Below are 26,847 nucleotides of genomic sequence, written 5' to 3'. Positions count from 1 at the left end.
AAGCCAGGTCTCCTGCATTGCAGGCAGATTCTTTACTGTCTGAGCCACCAGGGCAGTCCAAGAATACTGGAGTGGGTAGCCTATCCCTTCTCCAGCAGATTTTCCCAACCCAGGAATTGAACTGGTTTCTCCTACATTGCAAGTGGATTCTTTACCAGTTGAGCTACCAGGGAAGCTCTGGTATTTTACAATAATGCAGCTTTAATTCCTCAAGTATTTTCCACCAAGCAGAGAGTTTGAATTTTTTTTTTATAAAGTAGCTAGCAATCAGCTAAAATCGTACTCTCATTTTACTCGTAAAACCTTTCCTCTCGAGCTGAGTTTTGCATCCAAGATGTTTTCCTTTATCCACACCAGTGACCACGGCTGCCAGAAGAAGCGTCAACAGCAGGTGGCGTTCTAAGCACAAGTAAAACGGAACAGTCCATGGAGAGGCAGAGCTATGCTAAGCTGAAACCATTTAAAACTAAGCAACCCTCCCATTGAAACCTGTATATTACCATATGTGAAATAGACCAGTCCAAGTTCAACGCATGAAACAGGGCACTCAAAGTTGGTGCACTTGGACAACCCAGAGGGATGGAATGGGGAGGGAGGTGGGAGGGGGGTTCGGGATGGGGGGTGACACATGTACACCCGTGGCTGATTCATGTCAGTGTATGGCAAGAACCACCACAATACTGCAATTAGCCTCCAATTATCATCAATTAATTAACCCCCCAAGCCTTCCTTATCTATAGGCATTAAATCTTCAAATTCAAAGTAATAAGAGAAACTGAAGCTCCTGATCAAAAGTTAAAGAAAAAGATTCAGATCTGCTATCAAGTGTCACTAGATACAACATCGGCGAAGGAATGGGCGAAGGAATCGCTCAACTCCTTCCCACGAATGATTCCCCACTATAATTTAACAGTGAAGTGATTACAATGAAGCACATGAAGACGCCTTCTCGTGAACTGAAAAGTGTAAGGACAACGGGGCTGCACGCGAGTGTCAGGAAGCATTTAACAAAAGGCTTCCTGTGTGCTGTTTTGGATCTGTCAGGAACCCTCTGGCCCTTATTGATTCCTGAATACTCAGGAATTAAGAGAAGAGAGAGGCACGCCTTTCCCGGGGCTGAGGAATCCAGGCATTTCTCATTACAGTGATAAGTACCCTCTTCCTTATTATGAACCAAATGGTAAAAGGTTTGCAACTCTCTCTTTGATAGGGATCACCTTATGTTTTTTAAGTCTGAAATTTTAATCTTTGTCTTTGCTGAGAATAACCACCTTGTAAGACAGTATATATACCCACGCCATGTTGATTAAAACACCTTTGCTCCATCAGAGCTTTGGTCCCCATGTCTGTCTTTCTTTCTATTCCTTCTTTCTGTCTTTCTATTTCTGGCTAATTCCTTGGAGTGCAGAGGCCCGCTGAGCTCACTTTCTTGCCCGGGCTTCTAAGGCCCTCTCGAGAAGGCGCACTGTGCCTTCACCCACTCGAGAGGGCGCCTGGTGCCTACGTGCAGCAGCGCGAGCCCTAAGAACAGGGCTCTATTGGTTTTCTGCGTAAACCAGGGGATATCAGCCTCTCTCTCTCTCACTCTCGGAACCACCAGGTTCCGGTCCATTAAAGGACCAACAAGCGCTATCAGCCTCTCTCTCTCTCTTACTTTCTTATCGTGGACTCCGGATCACCAGGTTCTGGTCCATTAAAGGACCAACACGCGAGAACCTGAGTGGAGCAGCCAGGCTCCCAACAGCAGTGAAGTCTGGGCAGTCCCAGTGGGATGGGCTGAGACTGGGACGCTCTGCTGCAGGACGTGCACCGGGACCCACCACTCCTCGAGTGACGAAGAACTGCAGGGTCTGATGACACCGGCGTGCCTGTGCACTGGGGCAGATTATGGACCATGAGAGACAAAGAGACCGAAAAGCCCAGCTGCCACTTCTGAAGAACCAGGAGCAAAAGCAGGCACTTCGCATGCCCCCTGCACATACCACCACCAGAGAGACAGGCAAGCCACCCAAGCCACCCCTCTGGCCCAACTCCTGGACACACAACTACCCGCACCCCACAGAAGGGAGCGGCTCAGCCTCTCTCTGCTCCAGGAGTGAGCGAGCAAGGGCACGGGTTACTTGCTCTTGTTGCCCACCTGGCCCCCGCCCCTTTGCAGCAGCAGGGGCCCCAATAAAAGCCTTGTATGAATTTCTTGTCTGGCCTCTGGTCGATTTCTGTTGATTGGGGAAGGCCAAGAGCACTGGTGCGCAACAATACGGAGCTTGGTTCCAATGCTTGAAAAGCAGCCGTGCTGCAGCTGGGATACACTGGATGCTGAAGTTCATCACAGAAGTCTCTGTGGTTTGGGTAGACTGAACTGACCCAGGAATGGGACTCATGAACACCATCCACCAATGGTGACTTTCTGACTCTCCAGATGCTCCTTTCTGACCTCCCTGCCTTTACTTTCTTCTTAATTCCTACCCCCCGGAAGATGCATCCTACCCCTGGACCGTCTATCCCCCCACCATCCAGCTGATCTGCCCCAGGACTGGGTGATCCGTGAGCCCGTGGAAGGCACTGTCCCTCCTCTGGGCCAGCTGGGCTCACGACAGCCAGGGCTTCAGCTCGCTCTGAAGGTATTTCCAGCCTGGCTGTGTGAAGCTGCTCTGGCACATGACTCTAGACATCACACTGTCTCTGTGTCTGTGTGGGGACTCCCCTGCCCCAGGTCAGGGATGGCCCCTGACAAGCCAGGCTTTTCAAAGAAGTCTGCCAAGGAAGCTCAGACCATCACAATGCTGGTTCTAATGTTGTCCATGGGCTCAAGCCTCCTCATCCAGGCATTAAGAGCCCCACCACATTTGCTAACTTGCAAGGGCTTAAAACTGCGAGATGCTACTGTTAGCAGTAAGTGCCAGTTCAAGAAGCTAGTGCAGTTTCTGTTCATTTCACAAGTGAGCAGGCATCCTGGTGATCTGTTCCGAGAACATCCTGCATGAAGAACTGGGCCACGCCTTCCACCCCCCACTTTGTGCAGGTGAGGCTGTAACAGGCAGGGCATAGCAGGGCTGGGGGAAGACAGCCGAACAATTATTTTGAATCTGAACATTTCTGACTTGGTTTCTGTGCCAATTCTAATATTAAAAAAAAAAAACAAAACTGAATTAGATGATTCTTACACCTGGATTCTGAGATGACGAAATGCATGAATCTAAGTTCCTTTCTCAGTTCCCAAGCTATTTTTATAAAACTAGGCTTTCACAGAGACAAAAAATCAAATGAAATGAAAGGTCCCAGAAAGGCAAGCTTGCTTGTGGCTTCAGGAAATTACCCAGTTATTTGTCACATTCACATCAGTCTTAGAGATGCTTTCCTGGATCTGACTCCAAAGCAAGGGGGAAAAAAAGCAAATATAAACAAGTGGGACTACATCCATCTAAAATTTATGTACAGAAAGGAGATACCATCAAGACAAAAAGGCAACATACTGAGTGGGAGAAGATAGTTGTGAACTGTATATCCTGTGAAAGTGAAAGTCACTCAGTCCTGTCTGACTCTTTTCGACCCCATGGACTACACAGTCTATGGAATTCTCTAGGCCAGAATACTGGAGTGGGTAGCCTTTCCCTTCTCCGGGGGATCTTCCCAACCCAGGGATCTAAGCCAGGTCTCCTGCATTGCAGGTGGTTTCTTTACCAGCTGTATATCCTGTAAGGAGTTAATATCCAAAATATATAAAGACTCATTCAACTCAACAACAAAAACACAAACAACCCAAACAAACAAAAAAAGGCAGAGGCCCTGAACAGATATTTTTCCAAGGAAGATATACAGATGCCAATAGGCATATGAAAAGATGCCCAACATGGCTAACCAGCAGGGAAATGCAAATCAAAACCACAATGAGGTGTCACCTCCCCCGTGAGAATGGCCATTATCAGAAAGGCAAGGAATAACAAATGTTGGAAAAGATGTGGCAAGAAGAGGAAATTTCTACTGCCTAGCACAGGGAACTCTGCTTGGGATCCTGCAGTGACCTAAATTAGAGAAAGAATCTGAAAAATATTAATAGAAAAAAATTTTAAGAAAAAAAAATTTCTGCTAGGAGGAATGGAAACTGGGGTAGCCACTATGGAAAACAGTATTGAGGCTCCTCAAGAAACTGAAAATCTAATGACTACAGTATGATCCAACAACCCCACCTCTTATGTATCTGAAGAAAATGAAAACACTAATTTGAAAAGACAGACGCACCCCAATGTTCATAGCAGCACATTTACAATAGCCAAGATATAAAGTGAACCTAAGCAGGCACTGAGGAATGAGTGGATGCAGAACGTGTGGTGTGTACATACAGTACGCACGTATGTACACACACATGCACATATCGGGGTGCTACTCAGCCATAAAAGCAGAGAGACCACGCGGACGGCCCTGGAGGCTACTGTGCTAATAAATGAAGTAAGTCAGAGAAAGACAGGTGCCATGTGACTGTCACTCATACGTGGACTCCACACAAAGTATACAGGCGAAGACATCAGTCTAGCTGCTACCGGAGGGACGCGGTTTGGGGGGTGAGCGGGTGTGGGGTCAAGTGGGGCCCACTGCAGCGTGTGGGACATGGCACCATCATGCTCTACACCTGAGACCCACATAAGAAAAGGAAGCACTTGGCATTTGTAAAATTCCTTTCAAAAAACTATTCGGTAAAAAACAATTCAGCACTTTTTTGGTTTTCCCATTGTTTCTGCTGCCCTTTCTCTGAAAACGAAGGAAGAATATGAAACTGATGTGAGTGTCCTAGGGACGTTGCATAAGGTGGGAAACTCGGGTGAAGGCTCCCAGCCTGAAGCAAGACAATGAGGCCATCCTATTAAAGTTGCCCCCGTCCAGCCCCTTCCATTCCCCTCCTCACCCCACCACACCCCAGTTCAGAAAGTCTCAGCAGTTCTCTGCTCTTCTCTCCCTCAATTCTGAAGAACGAGCTTGCAGGACTCTGACGCACTTGCCACAGCCTATGTACAAAGGGGAACCTGCTAAGTGACCTGTTCAAGGTCACATTAGTTCCTGGAGAACCAGGCAGGTACGCGGAGAACCTGGACCTTTAACATGGTTTCCAAGGAGCCTGTGGTCCCCTTCCCTCATGAGGACCCTTCACTCTCATGCCTCTTTGCTTCCATAGCAACCTGCGCCTTTCGGATCTGACAATTGGGCGATGCTTTAAATGTCTACACATGTAGGCATGGACTCTTTCCACGGTGAGGTGTTGCAGCTCCCGGAGGGGATGCGTCAGGACTAATGAGGGGTCCTGTCCCTCTCACAGGAATCACGACTCCCCATTCTTCCACCCCCGACCGTCTGGGCGAATTTATGGATGGCTGCATGGGGAAGATTCAGGTTTCAGAGGGAAACAGAGCTGTGGAAACCATTTTCAGTTTCCGATTCCGTACTCTCTGTCGCCTGATGAAGGCAGCCTTGGAGAAGCCAGGCAGCTGGGCAGCCAAGCGTGGGGGCAAAGGCTGGCCCGGGAGGCACTGGCTAGATGCACACTGTCCCCCTATGAACCCCACAAGCGCCCCCCACACAAGCACGGCCACACCCGCCCTGGCTCCCTTTCAGAGAGGACCACGTTCTTCCTGCAGGGACTGCCCTCTTCATGGGCAAGTGGACAACAGGGGCGCGTGGGGAGGGGGCCTGGAGACAGGGGCAGGGACTGCGCCGGGGTTGGGCTCCCCACCTTCTGCTCACAAAGCCACGGGGGGGTGGTGCTGGCCTGGGAGCGGGGCTGATAAGCCAGTGGGTTAGGTGAGGTCAGGGAAGGGGGGCTCCAAAGCCATGCGCTGCATCGTCCCATCCCGACTGCTCAGTAAACAGAAAAAGGTTATGAAAATGCTAGTTGTTATTACCACAGATTGCTCTGTCCCTGGGGGCTGTAGCCCAAGGTCAAAACGAACGCAGTGAAAGCAGACTTCTGGAAAACAGCTTCTGTGTGACTTGGAAAGTCCCAGGGCTCACAGCAACGAGATGGAGCAATCACAACTGTCCGCAGAGACGCCTGGGGTCGTGAGGCTGGAAAGCAGTCACGCTCTCAGAGTAAACAGGCTGTGGGGTGCATGCTCTCTTTCCCTTCCAACTGTGATAGAAAAGCCCTGCACTCTGCGAAGCGGGCCCTGCGGTTCAGAAGGACTTTAAGGCTGGGCGGGGACCCGCACCCGCTCACACACGCGGGGACACGTCACGGGCCAGCACAACCGCCTGGCGTGTTCAGACAGGCGGCCGATACAGGCCCACCTGGGACCGCCCAATGCCAGGCATTTTCACACGAAGGCAGGTAAGTGAACCTATGGGATAAAGTGCTGGGTGCTCCCACACGGAGTCCTCTCCCACTGGGATGAGCTGAGTGTCGGATGTCTGAGAGCCCGGCAGACTAATGCTGGGCGCTTACAGACAGGAAGGGCTTCAGAACTGGGTCAGCTCCCTTTGTGACTTGCTAGAGGAGTCCCTCAGCGCCCGTGTCCTGCATGCACGCGTCAGGGTGCGTCTTCCAGCACAGAAACAATGCCCACTGGGTGACAGCGACCCAGCACCCGGGTACCGCCCCTGGAGACAGGTATACAAGGGCTGCCCAGGCGGCTCAGGGCTAAAGAACACGCCCGCCAATGAGGAGACCAGGGTTCGATCCCTGGGAGGGGAAGATCCCCTGGAGGAGGAAATGGCAACCCACTCGTGTTCTTGCCTGGGAAATCCCAGAGAGGAGCCTGGTGGGCCACAAGCCACGCGGTCACACAGAGTCGGACACCACTGAGCACCTCTGAGCACACTACACAACAGGTTTACAGGTCACAGTCCCGAGGACAACCGCTTACCCCATCAAAACCAGTTAGCAGGAGCCAAACGAGAATGCACCGCATTAGGTTCAAGGGAGGCTATGAGTGCAAAGGTAACTATTAACATGTATTTAAAAGCATCCCCCAAGAAAAACAAATGCAAAAAGGCAAAATGATTGTCTGAGGAGGACTTACAAATAGCTGAGAAAAGAAGAGTAGCTAAAGGCAAAGGAGAAAAGGAAAGATATACCCATTTGAATGCAGAGTTCTGAAGAATAGCAAGGAGAGATAAGAAAGCCTTCCTCAGTGATCAATGCAAAGAAATAGAGGAAAACAATAGAATGGGAAAGACTACAGATCTCTTCAAGAAAATTAGAGATACCAAGGGAACATTTCATGCAAAGATGGTCTCAATAAAGAACAGAAATGGTAGGGACCTAACAGAAGCAGAAGATATTAAGAAGAGGTGGCAAGAATATGCAGAAAAACTATACATAAAAGATCTTAATGACCCAGATAACCATGATGGTGTGATCACTCACCTAGAGCCAGATATCCTGGAAGGCAAAGTCAAATGCGCCTTAGGAAGCACCACTATGAAGAAAGCTAGTGGAGGTGAGGGAATTCCAGGTGAGCTATTCCAAATCCCAAATGAAGATGCTGATAAAGTGCTGCACTCAATATGCCGGAAAACTGGAAAGCTCAGCAGTGGACACAGGACTGGAAAAGGTCAGTTTTCATTCCAATCCCAAAGAAAGGCAATGCCTTTTCTTAAGGCAGATACACCTGCAGATACATTCCATCCCGAAAGGAAGAAAAACAGCTTTCGGGTTCTGCGTGGCTGGGTGTGTTTCCACCGCAGTGTGCGGTCCTGAACTGTGAACTCCCTGTTGTGTTAATAAATCTTTCTCCTCTTCCTACCACAGAAGCTTTTCTGCCCTTGGTACTGTGACCTGATGCCACCCCCAGCCTCCTTCCTGGAGCCCTCTCCTCTGACCTTTGACAGCAGGCCCAGCCTCATTCGCTGGCCTCTGACCAGGCCTCATCTCCCCCACGGTCTCCCCAGCTTTCTGCCGTGGGTCCCCGCATGCTCTGTGCGTCCCCGACCTACTCTGCGTCACCCTCACCCCCGCACGGGTCCAGAATGACAACTCGACAACCCACTTCCACGCGCCAGAAACGCCGCACTTGATGTCAACTCAGCGCATCTAAGTCAGCCCTGCTCACTCCTCACCATGTCTCCCCCATACAAGACAGATGTTCAAGGGCAAACACACAACCAGGCAGGCCGTCAGGGGTTCTCACCGAGGATGACAGGGAGGGGTCTCCTAGTGCTCCGACAGCTGACTGACACTCGGACGGGACCCCCGGGGGAAGGCAGGCAACCGAGAGCCAACATGTGAAAACAGCCCCGAGAGAAAAGATGAGCAGACGGACAGGCGCCTCGGCCAGGGCAGGCCACCTCAACACCAGTCTCACTGAATTTCCTGTACTAACACCTGCCTCACCCCCATTTCTGGCTTAGGTCATCTGAGACGTTCTCTCACACTGAAGAATGTGGCCTGGGGCCGAGCCATTCCCGCGTCCCTGGTGTACAGACACGGAACTGGACACACGAGAGGTCACACGGCCACACAGGCCTCAGCGGAACAGCCTGTGGGTGGGGACACGCCGAGACCAATGCAGCGCCCTGCTGGAAGCTGGCGAACCCACGCGTGGAGCACACGCCTGCTCCCAAGCGCTCATCTCTGCAGTGGGAACCAGACCACGGTGGAGGGCGGTCTCCTGTTTCTGCTTTCACAGTCTTCTACACTTGTGGTCTGAGTACTTTTTAACGTTGGGCACAGAAAAAATATGATGGTAAAAATACATATAAAATTCTTAAAACATAAATTATAAACATATAACTCTTAAAACATAGAATGACTCCGGAAGCTACTTTTCTAAGAAAGGTCAGGTCATTAAAAAAGACACACAGCTGGCATCTGGAAGCCGAGGAGCCGGCCCTGTGCGCATGTGTGTGCATCTGTGTGTGTGCGTGCGTGTGTGCGTGTGTGTACAGGGCGGGGGGGGGGGGCGCTCAACCTCGCCTCTCCCGTTACCACTGTCGCTTATCTCCTGCGCCATGGCCGTCACCGGGCACCTTCCAGGTACCAAACACCACTGTGACTCTGAGTCCACACTGCCTCATTTAATCTAAAACGCCCACAGGTCCTAGCATCTCCACTTTACAGAAGAGGAAACGGAGGCACAGAGATACAATGAAAGAGCTGTCAAGGTTGCACACCTGGAAAGTGGTGCAAACGCAGATTGAACCCGGGGGTCTGGCCCGTGACCACGGCCCTGGCCTCTCTCATGAAGACGGCAGGTTTATCCGGATCCACGGGTACTGGGGTCTCTCCAGCCACAGAGGACCCTTCTGGTGTGGGTTCTGACCACGGCAGTGTGCGTCTGTCCCTTCTATGTCTGTTCTTCCTTGTCACTGGGACCAGACACTGCAGTGGGGCTTGAACCAGATACACAGAGAACCCGCTACCCGTGCTGAAGACGTTCATGTGATAACGGAACTACTGACATAATACCCAAGGAGGTAATGCTGACGTCTACGCCAGACTTGACAAACCTTCACTCACTGGAGGAACTCTAAAGTAACCTGAAGGAGTTGAGCTGTGAAACTAAGAAATTAGTTTGCTCCCAGAATTTCTTATTCCTGTATTTGTATTATCAACCAGCATATGTTACGCTGAGGGACTACTAAATGTTCTATGTGTGTGCACTGCTCAGTCATGTCCAACTCTTTACGAAGCAATGGACTGTAGCCCGCCAGGCCCCTCTGTCCACGGAACTTTCCCGGCAACGATCCTGGAGCCATTTCCTACTCTAGGGGATCTTCCCAACCCAGGGACCGAACCTGTGTCTCTTGCATCTCTTGTACTGGCAGGCAGATCCGTTACCACTGTGCCACTCATACCTGTAGGAAATGTTCAGTCTCTACTAAACATCAACTATTTAGAGCTACCCAATCTCAGTCTAAAACACAGTGGAGGGACAGACGGTGAGACACACCAGTGAAGAGTCTCACTGCATATTTCACAAGTTAAAAGTGAACCCAAACTTCTAGAGAAGTTTGTCAGGAGACAGGCCACCTAACACATAAAAACCCAGCATGGGTTTCAGGGCACAGAAGTTCCCACGTATGCTCAGCTCTGGCTTTTACTGTGCTCTTGGAAGAAGTCGCAACTTGAAGAGACAGAAAGAAGAAGAATGCGTGAAGAGCTGGCACTGAGCCCTTAGCATGCCTCTTCCAGCACCCCTGCCCCTGGTGACAGGCCTCCCTGCAGGACCGAGGGCCACCAGCGACCTGGAGGTCTTGACTAAGGCAGCTCTCAGCTTCCTCCTGTCTGTGGAATGCAAAGCTGAACTATTTTTAAATTGTTCCTTTAAATACGTTTAAAATGCCTCCAAGTGTAAAATGCACTCTTGTGTCTTTCAAGACTGGAATCTGAATACCACTCACTTGCTAAGTTACTCCATCTCCTGAGAGACTGAATCATTGAAGACGCTGGATTTTTAAAACACTGTTACCTTTGACATGCTGACAAACACCACTACTTTATAAAGAAGATTTTCAGGTTTGTGTGAGCACAGGCCGTCTGTGAAGAATGAAGCATTCTGAGTAAACAACTCGTGATAAATAATGACTTCAGCCTCCTGAGGGTAAAGCAGTGAAAGGAATGCGCAGGTGGGCCCAGGTACGCAGCGCAATCTAGCTCCTCCAAGAGGTCAGCTGTTGCTGGGCTCAGAGTCACCGTCCGAAGGTTCACGGTGCAGATGCACCATCACCTGACCACCAGGCTCCAGCCCCAACCTCTCATCCAAGAAGGAAAACGTTCTTGAAAAAACTCAGAATGGCACTCTAGCAGGCTCAAGAGATATGGTCAGTTAAGAGTCTGGTGACTGTGGAAGGAATCATCAATTTTAAGTGGCTGTGACCCTTCATGCTTTGACCGGCTGACCCTGACATTCCTTAGTGGTGGGAAGGAGGGGTGCTGGGGACGATACCCAGGGGTCTTCCCTTGAGAGGCTGGCCCACTCCTCCCGGCAGGAAATGAAGTCTATCCAAACATGTCCTGGGAAGAACTGTAATAAATGTTCCCTTCCTGAGAAATGACTAAAACCACTAAAATAACCCTTAAAAAACCCAATTATTTATTGAAATGACTCTTAAGAAAAAAATGAGGGAGATTTATTAGAACTGCAGGAGGTTTCCAGCAGGATGACACATGACTGTGTACAGTCCAGAGTCACTCATCTGGCGTTCCAGCAAGTGGAATTTTCTATAACATGGTCTTCAGGCCCATCTCCAACACAGGGAAACCCTGCAACATCTTGAAATGCCTTTCGGAAGAAAAACTTCACAGAAAGTACAGCTGTTGCGCCGCACTTGTTTGCTGAACTTCACAGATCTTTTCCAAGACACGCAGATACTGCAGTTTGCCGCACACACTGGGTTTGTGATTACACTGTGCTGTCTGATACGCGAGCTGCCCTTCACTGAGAGAACAGTACATGCACCTGGACGTGCTGCTGCTGTTTGCTCCTGGCTGAGTCGCACTGCTTGCGGGGTCTTAGTTCCTGGACCAGGGATTGAACCTGGGCCACAGACAGTGCCAAGTACTGACCACTGGTCCGCCAAGGAACGCCCGTGTTCCTTCTGCAACATGAGACAAATAATGGAAAAAGCCACGGCAGAGAGTACAGCGCCTGTGTGACAATGCACATGGGGGGGCGAGGGGTCCAGCGGAGGGAGGGCCCCCGGGCCTCCACCCCCGAGCAGTCTGTGTGAGGTGAGGAGCTGAGGGAGTAACCAGGTTTCCTCACTCCTGGCCTCCCGAGGGAAAACACCAAAGTGTGAACATCTTGCACTAACAATTAAACCAAAAAGTCTTTTCTAACAAGAATATAGATAAAAATTCCAAAGAACAAAAGAACGATGGGGTCCAATTTATTTTGCTTCCATGCAGGGCCACCTTCTCCCTGATGTGTGGGGTGAGCCTGGTTCAGCAGCAGCACAGAGCTGAGCCCAGCGGGTCTGTGTCCCTGTGTGTGTGTGCTTGCCTGTATATCTCTACACGTGTCATACATCCACACGTGTCATGTGTCCACACGTGTAACACACCCACACACACCATACATCCACACGTGTCACACACCACATGCGCCATACGTCTACATGTGTCATACATCCACACGCATCATGTGTCCACACGTGTCACACACCCACACATACCATACATCCACACGTATCACACACCACACGCGCCATATGTCCACACGTGTCACACACCCACACATACCATACATCCACACGTATCACACACCACACGCGCCATATGTCTACATGTGTCATACACCTACACGCACCATACGTCTACACGCGTCATCTCTCTACACGTGTCACACACCCACATGCATTGTCTATATGTGTCATAATCCACCCACGTCATACATCTACACATGTCACACACCCACACACGTCATATTTCTACATGCGTCATACATCCACACGTGTCATACACCTACATGTGTCATACATTCACACACATCTTACATCCACACACGTCATCTCTCTACACACGCCATACATCCACACGCGTCACATCTCTACACACGCCATACATCCACACACGTCATACGCCTACATGCGTCATACATCCACGCACATCTTACACCCACACACGTCATCTCTCTACTCACGCCATACATCCACGCGCGTCACATCTCTACACATGCCATACATCCACACATATCATACGCCTACATGCGTCATACATCCACGCACATCACAGCCTACATGTGTCATACATCCGCACACGTCATGTCTACATGTGTCATGCATCCACACACGTCATACGTCTACACATGTAACAAGATACAGCAGTATGAGCATAATGCATATTTTCAGGTTTAAATATGATAGCATTATTGCCTGAAGATGATAATTTTGAGTAAAAATGATGCAAAATCTGTTTAATTACACTTGTATTCCTACCCTGACCTTCTATGTATGATCTACTGCCTTGGTTGTGGCTACCAGTAAACAAAATGATGTCTGTAATCTCAGAAGCATAAGCAATTCAAACTAAGGGACCAAGGAATTCACATCTTTGTTGCTAATGCCTTCTGAATAAATCCAGATTAATGTTACAGTTTTAAGTACAAAGGCAGAAAAGAATGAACTGATGAGTGACTTTTTCCTTTCTGTGGATATTTATCAATCTATAAAATATGCTGTAAGACATTTAAAGTCACTTATGATACATGTTTAATGACCTAATAACGACTAAATTTAGCGAGCGCACCATGCTGTCATCTCTTAAAAGTTGTCACTGTGTGGTGTCAGGAGGATGCTGGGACCCTGAGGTCCAGGCACTCCCTCCTCCCCTGTTTCCAGGTTGGGGGTAGCCCTCCTTGCCTGTACTTCATCCCCCACCCCTCCTCCCTTTGATGAGTGTGGGGGTAGATATGGCAAAGCATCTGTGAAGGGACAGGTAAGCTTTTCCACTCAAGGCTGAGGTGTCAACGAGCTCATGACACAGGCTTCTCCTCTAGTACAGATCTGAGGCTTGGATCTTTTCTGACTCCTCAATTCGTCACGCGAATGGTCCCAAACTTGAACAGGTTAAAGCAGTAACCCCTTAAATATCCATACATCATTCACACATCCTAAGTCTGAAATAATCTCAGATGTACGGCCCCCCTTGCTAAGAAATCAGCGCATCCTCAAGGCAGCAGTCATCATTTGTTCAGACTTCTCATAGAAGATGGTATGGGTGGCCTCAGGTTGACTCAAAGTAATGACAAAAAAAGCATTAAACAGGGCCACTCCTCTGAGCAAGGCAACTGGAGAACCATCTACTGATGCGCATCTAGGGCAGGTCCCTTCTCACCAGGGGCCTTCCACATCACTCTCCCTCCTCAGGAATTCTGGCAAAAACACCTTTATCCACATCTTTTCAGATCAGTCAGGGTTCAGTATCCCCACCCTCCCCTGAAGACAGAAAGGTTGTCTTTATCAACCCTTTTAAACTCAGCTGGTCTACAATGGAACAAAGTAGAAAGCCCAGAGATAAATCCACAGACACCTACGGACACCTTATCTTCAACAAAGGAGGCAAGGATGTACAATGGAAAAAAGACAACCTCTTTAACAACTGGTGCTGGGAAAACTGGTCAGCCACTTGTAAAAGAATGAAACTAGAACACTTTCTAACACCATACACAAAAATAAACTCAAAATGGACTCACGATCTAAACGTAAGACCAGAGACTATAAAACTCCTAAAGGAAAACAGAGGCAAAACACTCACCGACATAAATCACAGCAAGATCCTCTATGACCCACCTCCCAGAATATTGGAAATAAAAACAAAAATAAAGAAATGGGACCTAATGAAACTTAAAAGCTTTTGCACAACAAAGGAAACTATAAGCAAGGTGAAAAGACAGCCTTCAGAATGGGAGAAAATAATAGCAAATGAAGAAACAGCAAAGGATTAATCTCAAAAATATACAAGCAACTCCTGCAGCTCAATTCCAGAAAAATAAATGACCCAATCAAAAAATGGGCCAAAGAACTAAACAGACATTTCTCCAAAGAAGACATACAGATGGCTAACAAACACATGGAAAGATGCTCAACATCACTCATCATCAGAGAAATGCAAATCAAAACCACAGTGAGGTACCACTGCAATAAATACAATACATAAATACAATAAATAAATTACAATAAATGTTGGAGAGGGTGTGGAGAAAAGGGAACCCTCTTACACTGTTGGTGGGAATGCAAACTAGGACAGCCACTATGGAAAACAGTGTGGAGATTCCTTAAAAAACTGGAAATAGAACTGCCATATGACCCAGCAATCCCACTCCTGGGCATACACACCAAGGAAACCAGATCTGAAAGAGACACGTGTACCCCAATGTTCATTGCAGCACTGTTTATAATAGCCAGGACATGGAAGCAACCTAGATGCCCATCAGCAGATGAATGGATAAGGAAGCTGTGGTACATATACACCATGGAATATTACTCAGCCGTTAAAAAGAATTCATTTGAATCAGTTCTAATGAGATGGATGAAACTGGAGCCCATCATACAGAGTGAAGTAAGCCAGAAAGATACAGACCAATACAGTATATTAACACATATATATGGAATTTAGAAAGATGGTAACGATAACCCTATATGCAAAACAGAAAAAGAGACGCAGATGTACAGGACAGACTTTTGGACTCTGTGGGAGAAGGCGAGGGTGGGATGTTCTGAGAGAATAACATTGAAACAAGTATACTATCGAGGGTGAAACAGATCACCAGCCCAGGTTGGATGCATGAGACAAGTGCTCAGGGCTGGGGCACTGGGAAGACCCAGAGGGATGGGATGGAGAGGGAGGTGGGAGGGGGGATCGGGATTGGGAACACATGTGGATCCATGGCTGATTCATGTCAATGTATGGCAAAAACCACTACAATATTGTAAAGTAATTAGCCTCCAACTAATAAAAATAAATGGAAAAATAAATAAATAAATAAATTCAGCTGATCTAAACACTTAGCTTAAATTTATCCTCACCCAGGGCTCACAACATGTTAACTTTCTTACCTTGTAACAAAATACCACCAAACTTTGATTATAGAGTTGGTAAAAAAAAAAAAACCAAAACACACAAGTGTCAACATAATCTTTTTGACCAACAGAATCTAACAGTTTTGCTTTTAGAATTAAAGTACAATGATAGTTTTGAAAATGGATAAAGTCATAATACAACTTTGTCTCTTTGAAAATGAACTCTTAATTGTAACTAACAACTGCAGACGTTGCTACACAAGATTTCTTTTTATCTCTTTTAAAATTAAATCATATTTCTTAAAGAAGTGCACATCATTAAAAAAAAAAAGCCAAAAAAATTCTACTGGGTTTCTATATGCAAAATAAGCCTTCTTGGACCTCAATTCACACCTTATACAAAAATTTAACTCGAATCTTCAACTTAAATATGAACCTAAAATTGTAAAATTTCACAAAGAAAACATAGGGACATCTTTGTGACTAAGTCAGGCAAAGATTTCTTTGAAAGAAAGTGAAAGTCACTCAGCCATGTCGGACTCTTTGTGACCCCATGGACTATTGCCCACCAGGTTACTCTGTCCATGGAATTCTCCAGGCAGGAATACCGGAGTGGGTTGTCATTGCCTTCTCAAGGCGATCTTCCCAACCCAGGTCTCCTGCATTGCAGGCAGATTTTTTACTGTCTGAGCCACCAGAGATTTCTCTGACAAATACCAAAAAGCGTGGTCCATGAAAGAAAAAAAGACTTTTTTTGCCCTTCAAAATGCAAAGGCTACAAAAAGCAGGCTGTGAGAAGCAAGTTTTCCCTCTCCTATCAGCATTCCCCCCGGCTTTCGGCACACAGCCTGCCCAGTCCCTGGTCCCTCCCGGGCCAGCCCGCGTGAGGACAGCACACAGACCCGTAAGACATGGAGGCTCTACTGCTCTTTGTAAAGAGAGTTTTCCCAAAACACAGACTTCCACATCTGATACACTTCCTCATCACTCGGTGCCATGCTCCTGGTGGCCTCAGCCGGCCACGCACACAGTGGGGGCCAGATTCTTTGGGAGTAATCAGTATCAGTTTATATAAGCAAATATGGAAAAGAAACAGAGCAAACACTTTAATTTGCTTGCCTTGGTGGAAACATGAAACTTCCTACACTATCCATCTCCCTGCACGACTGCGGCCATGCTTCCCAGCTCAGCTGTGTCAGCTGCGGGATCCTGGGGAGAGACGCCGTCATCTGGGGCCTGGCACCGAGACACTGTTTGCTGTACATAGAAACCAGTTCTTCAGCTGCTTCCATTCCTTTGCCTATTTAGTGTTCTCAAATGATGAAATTCTCTTGTAAGTAAAACTGAGAATCTCCTCAGTCACTCTGATAATTAGAGAAGTATGTTGCCGTTCAGTCGCTCAGTCGTGTCTGACTCTTTGCGACCCCATGGATCGCAGCACGCCAGGCCTCCCTGTCCATCACTATCTCCTGGAGCTTGCTCAAACTCACGTCCCTTGAGTCAGTGATGCCGTCCAACCATCTCATCCTCTGGGGTTCCCTTCTCCTCCCGCCCTCAGCCTTTCCCAGATCAGGGTCTTTTCTATTGAGAGAAGGTATCTGCCTGCAAACACGGCCCCGCTACAGAGCCCAGTTCACTCCTAATGACCCATTTAGTAGCTTCATGGACGAGAAGAGGACCTGTGTCTCCCTCGAGCTCACCATCCTGCTTCACAGCTTTTACCACTGACATGTCTTTTACACTTTCGGCCTGCTCGCCAGCCCTCCACCCACCTGTTCTAGCCCTGGAAGGGTGTGGCCTGTGAGGGTGTGGCCTGGGGGGGTGGGTCCATGGCCCTGGCTCACGGAGGAGGGCCCAGAGGAGCCTGGCACACAGCCTGTCCTCAGCAGGTCCTTCTGCACCAGAGACCCCACTGCCCTGCTGTGGAGGGCAGGCACACGGTCGGATGTGACACAGAGGGATGGCCGTGGAGAGTATTTAACATCGTTTCTGCTGTACTGATGTGGGGGTGCAGGTCTGTGTGACTCTCACTCTAAACCCTTGAAGCCTGTGCTGTCTGATCCTGGTGACCACCGGCCACTGAAGCTTGGCCACGTGGCTGACCTGTCCCGAGATGTGCTCTGAGTGTGAACCTCACACTTGTTTCTGAAGATTTCGTTCAAAGACAGAGAGTGTAAAAAATGATCTTGCTCTTCCTGCTTATATTACATGTTGACACGGTATTTTCCATCTGTTGGGTTAAACATGACACACTGCTGAATTTAATCTCTTTCCTTTTCCTTTGTGGTCCGACTGCTGACTGACACGCTCAAGCTGTGCCCGTGGCCTTGTAGGATGTGTGGGCAGCGCACACCCGACTTCCGGAGCTTGCTCCTGGGGCGGGGACCATGGGGCGGGACTGCTCTGCAGGCCTGGCAGGCTGAGGGCCCGCCCCGAGGCGCCACGCCCACGGGAGCAAGGACACAGCGGCTCAGGTCAGGGGCACAAGCCAGCCCCCGGCGACTCACTCATTTTCTATCTTGTTGGCCAACCTCCCAGCCAACAGTATCAGAAATCCTTCTAACACGGTGCTTCTGACCTGTCCCACTCTTCTAAGACATTCACATGCCTGCTTAGGGCCCCTGGCCAGGGGTCATCTCAGGCCCAGTGCCCCCCGTTAGGCAGTAAGGGGAGACCCCAATGTCACAGGGAGCCTCCCCTGCTAAAGGTCATGCGTCAGGGCCACAGTGATGCGGGAAGGTCAGCACCGCCGACTACCAGGAACACGAGCATCGTTGGGTAGGGGCTGGGGGTGAGGGGCTGTGAGGAGACCGGCCTGGGGCCGCCAGCTCAAGGGGAAGATGAAATGCACAGAACGGAGCAAAAGTAAAAAAGGCAGCATGTCACCCAGAGAGGGAGTGACCAGGTCATAGAGCTTAAGTTTCATCACAAATATGATTTTTCCTCCAATTTATAAACGGGCTTCCCTGGGGCTCAGTGGTAAAGAATCCACCTTTGCAATCTCCGCAATGCAGGAGACCTGGGTGGGGAAGATCACCTGGAGAAGGAAAGGGCAACCCACTCCAGTATTCTTGTCTGGAGGATCCCATGCACAGAGGAGCCTGGCAGGCTAGAGTCCATGGGGTTGCAAAGAGTCAGACACAACTGAGCAACTAACACTTTCACTTTTCTAATTTATAAAAATGTTGAAATAAACACCTTAATGTCAAAGTACAAAAACAACTGCCTTGAAATACAGGCTGTTGTTATACCTGGAGTAGGTTTGGGAGGGGGAGAATCTAGACTGAATCCTGTGGGCAGAACAGTGGTCTTCAACATGCTCTGACAGATAGGTTTGCAGGGGCCTCCTGCTGGAAAGTCTGTTCTGCAAAGTTAATACAACCTCCTCAACCACTGTACAAAGTATCTATCTGCTGACTGGAGAAACTATCTCAAAGAAAAGCTGCCAAGTTAAAAAGAGATCACAAAGGATGCTCTGTCCATTCTCTGAGAAAATGTTAAAATGTTAATAAAAGTATTACTTATGCTTGATCAAACTTTATAAAAATGAGATGCCAGGAAAAATATCTACCAGCACACTGGTGAATGCAGGGCTGGAAGAAAGGCCTCCTGGTGTTACTGAGGCAATCGGCTAAAAATAGCCAGCAGCCCCCCTGCTTGGCAACCATTCTCCCCTGGAATTCGGCTGATGGAAATAAAACATGCGGAGAGGCCTGGCCCCCCTCCACAACATTACATCATTCTTCCTTATTAGGAAAGCTTCTTCAAATCTGCCATTCTGCCTGAAACAATCAGAGCTTAATTCTCAATGAGCAATCCCAGGCGGAGAGCTGCCCTAATCAGAAGGGTCTAAACGTCAGGAGGAACGTGGGTGAAGGTAGGCACATTTCTGCCACGGTATTTTTCTTCTCTAAACAGTGGCACTGTAACGGAAGCCACTGAGGAGCTTTCACGTCCCCAAAGAAGGTACATTTAAGAAGCACGTTTACTATTATTCCTCAAACGTTTGCTTCTACATACGTTTTGAAATAGGCACGTGTTATAATGAACAAAGAGGAGAAATCAGAAATTCTTCAAGTCTTGATTTATCACAATTGCAATATTGGTTCTGACCAAACATTTTGGTATCTCACCCTAAGATGATGTTGTGGAAGTTATGAAGCTAAGATCTCCCTCTGGCCCCCAAAGATCCATTACTACTATGTTTGACTTGCAAGACAACTTTGTGTTACCCTCTGGCCTGGGATGTTACCATATTATCATGTTAACCTGGCAACAAAAGCAAAAATAAACAAGTGGGACTACATAAAAATAAAAAGCTTCTGTAGCAAAGGAATCCATCAACAAAATGAAGGGGCAACTATGGGATGGGAGAAAACACCTGTATATCATTTATTTAATAAGGGGTTAAAATCCAAAATACACAGAGAACTCAAGCAACTCAGCTTCAAACAATCCAATTAAAAAATGGCAGAGTAACTGATTAGATATTTTCCCAAGGATATTCAAAGAGCCAACAGGCACATGAAAAGATGCTCAACATCACTAATCATCAGGGAAACACAAATCAAAACTACAGTGAGATATCCACTCACACCTGTCAGGATGGCCATCATCAAAAAGACCACAAATAAATGCTGGAGAATGTGTGGAGAAAAGGGAACCTTCCTACCCTGTTCGTAGGAATGTAACTCAGTATATCCAGTAGGGAGAACAGTATGGAGTGGAGGGTTCTAAAAAAATTAAAAATAGAGCTACCATAGGATCCAGCAATCCCATTCCTTGGTATCTATCCAAAGGAAATGAATTTATTATCTTGAAGAGTTATTTGCATGCTCATGCTTACTGAAGCACTAGTTACAACCGGCAAGACATGGAAACAGCCTAAGAGTCCATCAACAGACGAAAGGGTAAAGACGCAGCGCACGTACACGATGGAATACTACTTAGACATAAAGAGAATGAAACGTCGTCATTTGTAGCAACATGGATGGACTTAGATTCTAGGTGAAATTAGTCAGACACAGAAAAACACTCTGTTATCACTTATATGTGGACTATTAAAACAAACAAACAGAAAACTATATAGACAACAGACTGGTGGCTATCAGAGATGGGGTGGAGGAAATGTGTGAAGGAGATCAAAGGGTACAAGCTTCCAGTTACGAGATGAGGAAGTCCTGGAAACGTGATGTGCCGTGCGGTTGTTGCTGTCTAGCTGCTCAGTCGTGGTGTCCGACTCTGCAGCCCCATGGACTGCAGCGCGCCAGGCTCCCGTCCTTCACCGTCACCACTACAGCACTGCCTGGGGACTACAGTTAACAGTACTGCACTGTATGTTTGAAAGCTGACGAGAGCAGATCTTAAAATTCTCACCACAAGAAACAAAATTTGTACCAACATAAGGTGATGGATGTTGGCTTATTGTGGAGAACCACTTCACTGGAAAAAAAAAAGAGACTCAGACTTTAAAATGTTATGTAATAAATTTGTTTGAAAGGTAAGATTTGCAAAGTTAAGATGTAATTGTAAAGCAAAAACTAATGCAGGCAAACCTCTGCCTTTAATAATCACCTTTCCATAAACACAAATGAGGTTGTTCATCAGTGTGCTCATTCTCTCTGACGTCTTTCTCTCATCCCAACATAAGGCCTATTTTCATTGAAAAGAAAGGGTTACAAAAAGTCCTAGGTCTCCAGTCCACAGTGGTGCAGGGAACCATTACATTCTAAGGCGATGAACTGAGAAACCAGCAACCCTGAGAAGCGAGGGTCCCCCAGGGATCCTGCTCAGCATACAGCGAGCTCCTCGTGATGGGCAGTCAAGAGGACAGACTGCTCACCCCTCCCCAGTTTCCACAGAGGGTCCCCAGCAGAACCAGATCAGTCACGTGTTCGTGGGATCATGCAGGGAGGACCGGTGTTCATAGGAGGGCGGTGGACAGATGGGAGACAGCCTGGGAAGGCAGTGCTGACTGGCCCTGGCTGGCACTTCAACATCTCGCTCATGACTGAACTTTTCTAACTTCAACGCTCTCAAAGGAAAGAAAAACAAACACCCCCAAATGTCTTTGACTCGGGACCTGGCTGGCCTCCCTGTTTCCATGCGGGCTGGGCGTGGCCCTGGGAAAGCAATTCCATTTAAGAGCGCAGAGCTTCTGGGCTCCTGGTAGCTTTATCCACGGCCAGCTAACCGACTCAGGGATTAGAGGTGGAGTGTCCCTTGCAGGCGGGTCAGCTGCCAGCCTGGGTTCAATCACTGGCTGAGTGCCCTTGGCCACGTCACCTTCCTGCGCCCATGTCCGCACCCTCAAGGGGCGGTCACAATGCATTTCTGTCCTGCGCTGAGAGGGTGAGATGAGTTATGACACATGGAACGCGCAGAGCTCAACTCGAGCTCACCTTCAGGGAGTGCAGCAATTCACCTCCAGGACGGCCGTGTACATCAGTGTCCAGAGAGGGACCCTTCTGCCCAGGGCAGCGTCCTGGCCTGGACAGCACTCGCCCCCACGGGCAGGCTGACGGTCCTGGGAGAAGCGGACCCTAGGGGCACCCCGTTAACACTCTGCATGCCAAGGTCCCAAAATGCAGAGATGAACCCATTGAGAAAATCAACTAAATGTGTGTCACTGGTACCAGAGGGTGTGAGATTAGATGTAGGAAGAACGCCTTAACAAATCACTAACTGCAATTTACAGTGATTCTCTTAAAACAGACCTGACAGCTAGTCACACGATAACCACCCTGTTCTGCTCAGCTCAGAACCCTGCTTTGCAACATCACCCCAAACACACTACAAAGATCCGTTTACATGGTCTCGGGCACACGTCAGAGTCCCTCCGCACAGACATCCGGGAGGCGGGCGGGAGTCACAGCAAAGAGACAAGGATGCAGGGTGCGTCCCGGGCTCAGGAGAGCTCGGCACCTGCGTCTCCTGGGACCCAGGCCGCCTCCCTCCACCTGGGAACAGCCAACGTGGAAACACGCCTGTTAAACATGAGCTTCAGCGGAAAGCATTCTGCTGGCACCCTCTCCTCCTCCCGGCCCTTCGGCAGCTCCCTCTTGACTATATATAGTTGAGCTCGGGAGCTGGCCGTGACCCGTGCACACAGCGGGCCGCCTGGGGCCCCCCAGCACCTTGGGCCTGGGGAGGAGAGGGGAGTGACCCAGACCCCGCCCTGCACCCCCTCAGGCCCCGACACCTCGGAGCCGGCTCCCGGGCCTTCGGCCTACAGAACCCAGCCCAGGTCTGTCCTGACGAACTCCTGGGGCTGCCGTGGGACCTTGGGGAGCATCTGGATGCATTTTTGGGCTCAAGGGTGTGCACCCCCACCCCCATGTGTCCCTTCAAAGGTGACAAGAGTGTGTCCATCCAAGGCTCAGAGCGGCCCATCGCCGACCGGCTGGGCATCACCACCCCTGGTTTTTGGCAAGGCTGCAGTCTGTCTAGGGCAGGCCCATGCCTGCTCTACTACTGTCAGCTGAAGCTCAGCACACCGTTCACAGGTGAGCCCACGGACCAGGGCGGGCAGGAGGGGCGAACGCCACCCTTGCCCCCATAGCTGTGTGTGTAGCCACACGGATGGTCACCCGGCCTGGGTGTGTGTACACACGTTCTCTGCAGGGCTGGTGGGTGCACTCACCCAGACCACTCCTCGCAGCTCAGTTCTCTGCTCCACACGAGGGGAAGGTGACTGGCGACAGTGCTCAGATGTCATCTCTCTTCCCGCGACTAAACGGCATGTCACAGGGCAGTTCCTCCAGCCAGCACTGCAGGACCACCCCATGCAGCCTCCCTGACCTCAGCAAGGCATCTAGCCGCCCCATCCCCGCCTTTCCCTTCCCAGACACCTCCCACTGCATTCTCCTGGAGCAGCCCAGAGTTCCTCAAGCGGTGCACCTGCAAACTTCCTGACTGGCCTGCTCTTGGGACAAGTCCTGAGTTCCCTGACCTGGGCCTGCTGGCCCCATTTTTGGGTTCAGCCTGCCCTGCCGGGGTCCTCCTGACGCAGACCTGGCCTCACCCCCACCAGCCAGCCCCCCACCCTGGGAGCAGTGGCTTCCGGCCTCTTGTCCTCACCTGGCAGCCTCGCCCAGGGTGGCCCTGTCTCAACTGCATCCCGTCTGTGACAGCTGGTACCAGTCTAACACCACGTTTCCTACTGAAAGTCATCGCTGACACACACAGCAGAGGCTGGCGACTGCCCAGTGTGAAAGAAGACGCTGCGACAGACGCTGGTCTGGGAGGCCCTCCCCAGGCTGCCCGCGCATCTCTCCACCTCCTGACGCTCATCAGCTGGCTGCGACCCCTCTCCACCCTCATAGCACGGTGGTCTTCTGTTTCCCCCCAAAAGCCTAGAACTATGAAAACTGATTTTATGAATCCTAAACAGCTTTTTTGGGGGTAAGTTTAACAGTGAATAAGCAGTATTTACAGATCAACTGAAAAAAAAAAAGGCAATTTCAGCTCAAAGTCCTACATCCGTTAGTGTCAATGGGTCAAATATAAGTATTCTGAGTACAGTGTGTAGATTGGCATGCCCAGGAAGCAAGGAGAGGCGGGGACCACTCACTTCTTTCATCTAAAAGTCCACAAAATAGAGTCATTCTGATGACTGGGGTTCAAGGCAAGCCTTAACGCCCCCTGGAGAAATAACCCCAAATTCAAGCTTGTACTTTCTGACGCTTCTTCATCCATTGTGTTATCCAAAAGTATTAACCACTAGGTATAAACTAAGACCTGGGATGTGACTTGGACGTGATGACTATAGTTAATAATACTTTGCTGTGTATTCGATAGCTGCTAAGAGCAGGCCTTAGAAGTTTTCATCACACACACACACACACACACACACACACACACCCCTTTTGTAACCATGTATGGTGCGGGATGTTAAGTAGATCTACTGTGGTGACTACTTCTCAATACACACTACAAATGCAGAATCAGTACACTGTACACGCGAAGCTAACAAAATGCTACATGTCAATTGCATCCCTTGATGAAAACGAGCTTCACACTTAAAGGGAACAGACTCCTGTCTGCACCACTGACTCCGGCACCATCCACCCCTCCATTCTGTCTTCTGGCCCGGGCTTCTGCTCCACGCTGGACAGCAGGCCTCGTCATGAACGCAGCCTGTTGTTCTTCACTATTCAGCTTGATTTACTCAAATGCGGGCAGCACAGCAGGTCTGAGATAAATCCCTCTGCACTCCTGCTCAGCTGGCGTGGTGGTGGGGTGTGGGGGGAGCCGTGTCCTTGGCCCCTGCAGACCCCCAGCCTCGCTGGCAGCCTTTACATCTGATCCCGGAAGGCAGTGACCTCCAAGTCAGCCGCATGGTCACTGAATCCTGGCGGCCGGACTCCCACCGTCTGCTGTAAACAGCATGTCAGCAACTCCATTTCCCCAGAGACCCTAACCCATTTCCAGGGTACAGGATCGTGCCGGGTGTTCAACACTGACTGCTCTGCTGGAAGGGCCAGTATGTAGCATGTCCATCTCTGCCACCTATGGGCTAATCCACTGGGCATAAGAAACCTGTAACGTTTTTTCCACTTCTAGCCTTAATGGTTTTTTGATCAATTACTTCTTGCAAAGATAATGAAACTTTCGGTACAAGTTGGTTTGGGATGAATACAAAAAATCCACAGGGATTCTCCAATTTAATTTAAGAAACTAGACAACTGTCCTATCAACTCTGCAAATAAAGTTTTTTGTGCCTCCTTCCATCTCACACATGCAGGTCACATCTGATTTACGGGGATGGGCGGGAACAGAGAGGTCAGCAGCCTCTGAAGCGGTAAGTAACGCTGGTGTGAGCGTGGGGAGTGCGCCGCAAGTGCTGGGATATTCACCCGTGGGAGGAGCAGCAGTACGCATGCACATGCCTGCCTGATCCTGAGCTGCACCAGGAGAGCAGGTGACAAACGACAGTCAGCAGTGACCCCGTCAGAAAACACCCCAGTGACAAAGACCAACATCTCCTGGTTTCCCAGGCTTTTCAAACAGGTTGGCATGCTCTGTCGTCCTCAGAGCATGTCTGGCGGGCTGGGGGTGGGGGGGGAGTCTAGAGTGTGGGTGCACAGCTTCACAGCCCAGGAGACGCTTCACACCTGTTTCATGAATTCTTGGTTGCAGGGGGGCATTGCCCCCAGGAGCCCGTCTAGCCCCTCCCTGGGGCAGGGGGACGCGGGACTGCACAGGCCCCATATGCTGCCCCACTCCAGGATGGCCGGTCATGTAAACGTCAGGGACTAGGCCATCAGAGCTCCTCAGCTTCAAGGTGAGACCCTCTGCTTCTTATGATCTCAAGTCCTAGCAGGATGAAGGAAGTTTATGAAACAAGTATACTGAACACGTCGGTAGGAGTTTATGACGTTAGATTTCAGCAGATCCACTCCTAAGTGGACATAATGAAAGAGAATAAACATCTTCCAGGTCGCTTGGTGGGTGTGTGTGGGGTGAGAGGCGGGGACGGGGCAGAGAGCTCTGGTCCTCATCCTCCTGTGCGCACAGCACCACACCAGCCACGCGTGGTCTGGACCCCGACACTGCCACTCACGGAATGTCTGCAGGTCTTACCGTCCTCTTCTCTAAAACTGGGGATAACAGCCCCTACTGCTATGACTTCCTGGCACGCTTAAACGAGATCGGGATGTAAACATGCTAGTGTCCTTCCCTTTCCCTCAATATTCAGAAAATACGAAGATTAAGTTTGGTTTGCAGGAAATCCTCTCTAGGATCTCAGAACCTAGTGCAGTATTTGAGGCAGACTTTGAAAAGCAGACTCGAATTCTCCACAGGTTGGTCCATGAACCCACCATGCCCAGGAGAGACAGCCCCTGCCCCGTGCTCACACCCACGTCTGCAGGCAGCAGAGTCCACCTCATAGCCGGAGGCTTCCCGCCCGTCACGGCTGCCCCCGCGAGGAAACACGGTCTGACTCCTGCAAGAGCCAACACCTAAGCGTCCCCCGACTGAGCCCCCGGGAGCCCTGAAGCTGTGCACTGCCAAGGAAGAATGCCAGGGGGTCAGCGCCCCACCTGATGCCACGTGGCCGCCCAGGGACAGGCGCACACTGGGTGGCAGCCTGCTCGGGCACTACGGTCTCAATCAGCACTTGCTGCTTTGGTGAGAAAAGCCCTCAGCTCACTGCAAGGTCACCTCCCCGCCTGTCCCCAGGGTGCGTGGGGGTCCCACGCTGCGTTTCAGGGGAAAGGCCACATGTGTCCGCAGTAAAGGCAGATGCTAATCTGATCATGAAATAGGCACAAGGAATGAACGAACGTTGCTTCTGTCCTGAATTCAGAGCTTCAAGTAGCTCTGGACACTGATTTAAAATAAAGAAATGAAGTAGATTCATAAAACTGAACCTTTCGTTACTTTGCTAAAGATCAG

The 26,847-nt window shown here is 49.5% G+C and overlaps 1 protein-coding gene across 7 annotated transcripts in view; it reads right to left on the bottom strand.

Annotated features, from left to right (window-relative positions):
- The window catches only part of PALLD (palladin, cytoskeletal associated protein), a 373,189-nt gene that overhangs the window by 31,184 nt on the left and 315,158 nt on the right, over positions 1 to 26,847 (bottom strand). The gene's annotated exons all lie outside the window — the stretch shown is intronic.

Source organism: Muntiacus reevesi, chromosome 17 (assembly GCF_963930625.1).
Source record: "Muntiacus reevesi chromosome 17, mMunRee1.1, whole genome shotgun sequence".
NCBI lineage: Eukaryota > Metazoa > Chordata > Mammalia > Artiodactyla > Cervidae > Muntiacus > Muntiacus reevesi.
Note: the sequence above shows the minus strand (reverse complement) of the source record. Positions and strands in the feature narration are given on the sequence as shown.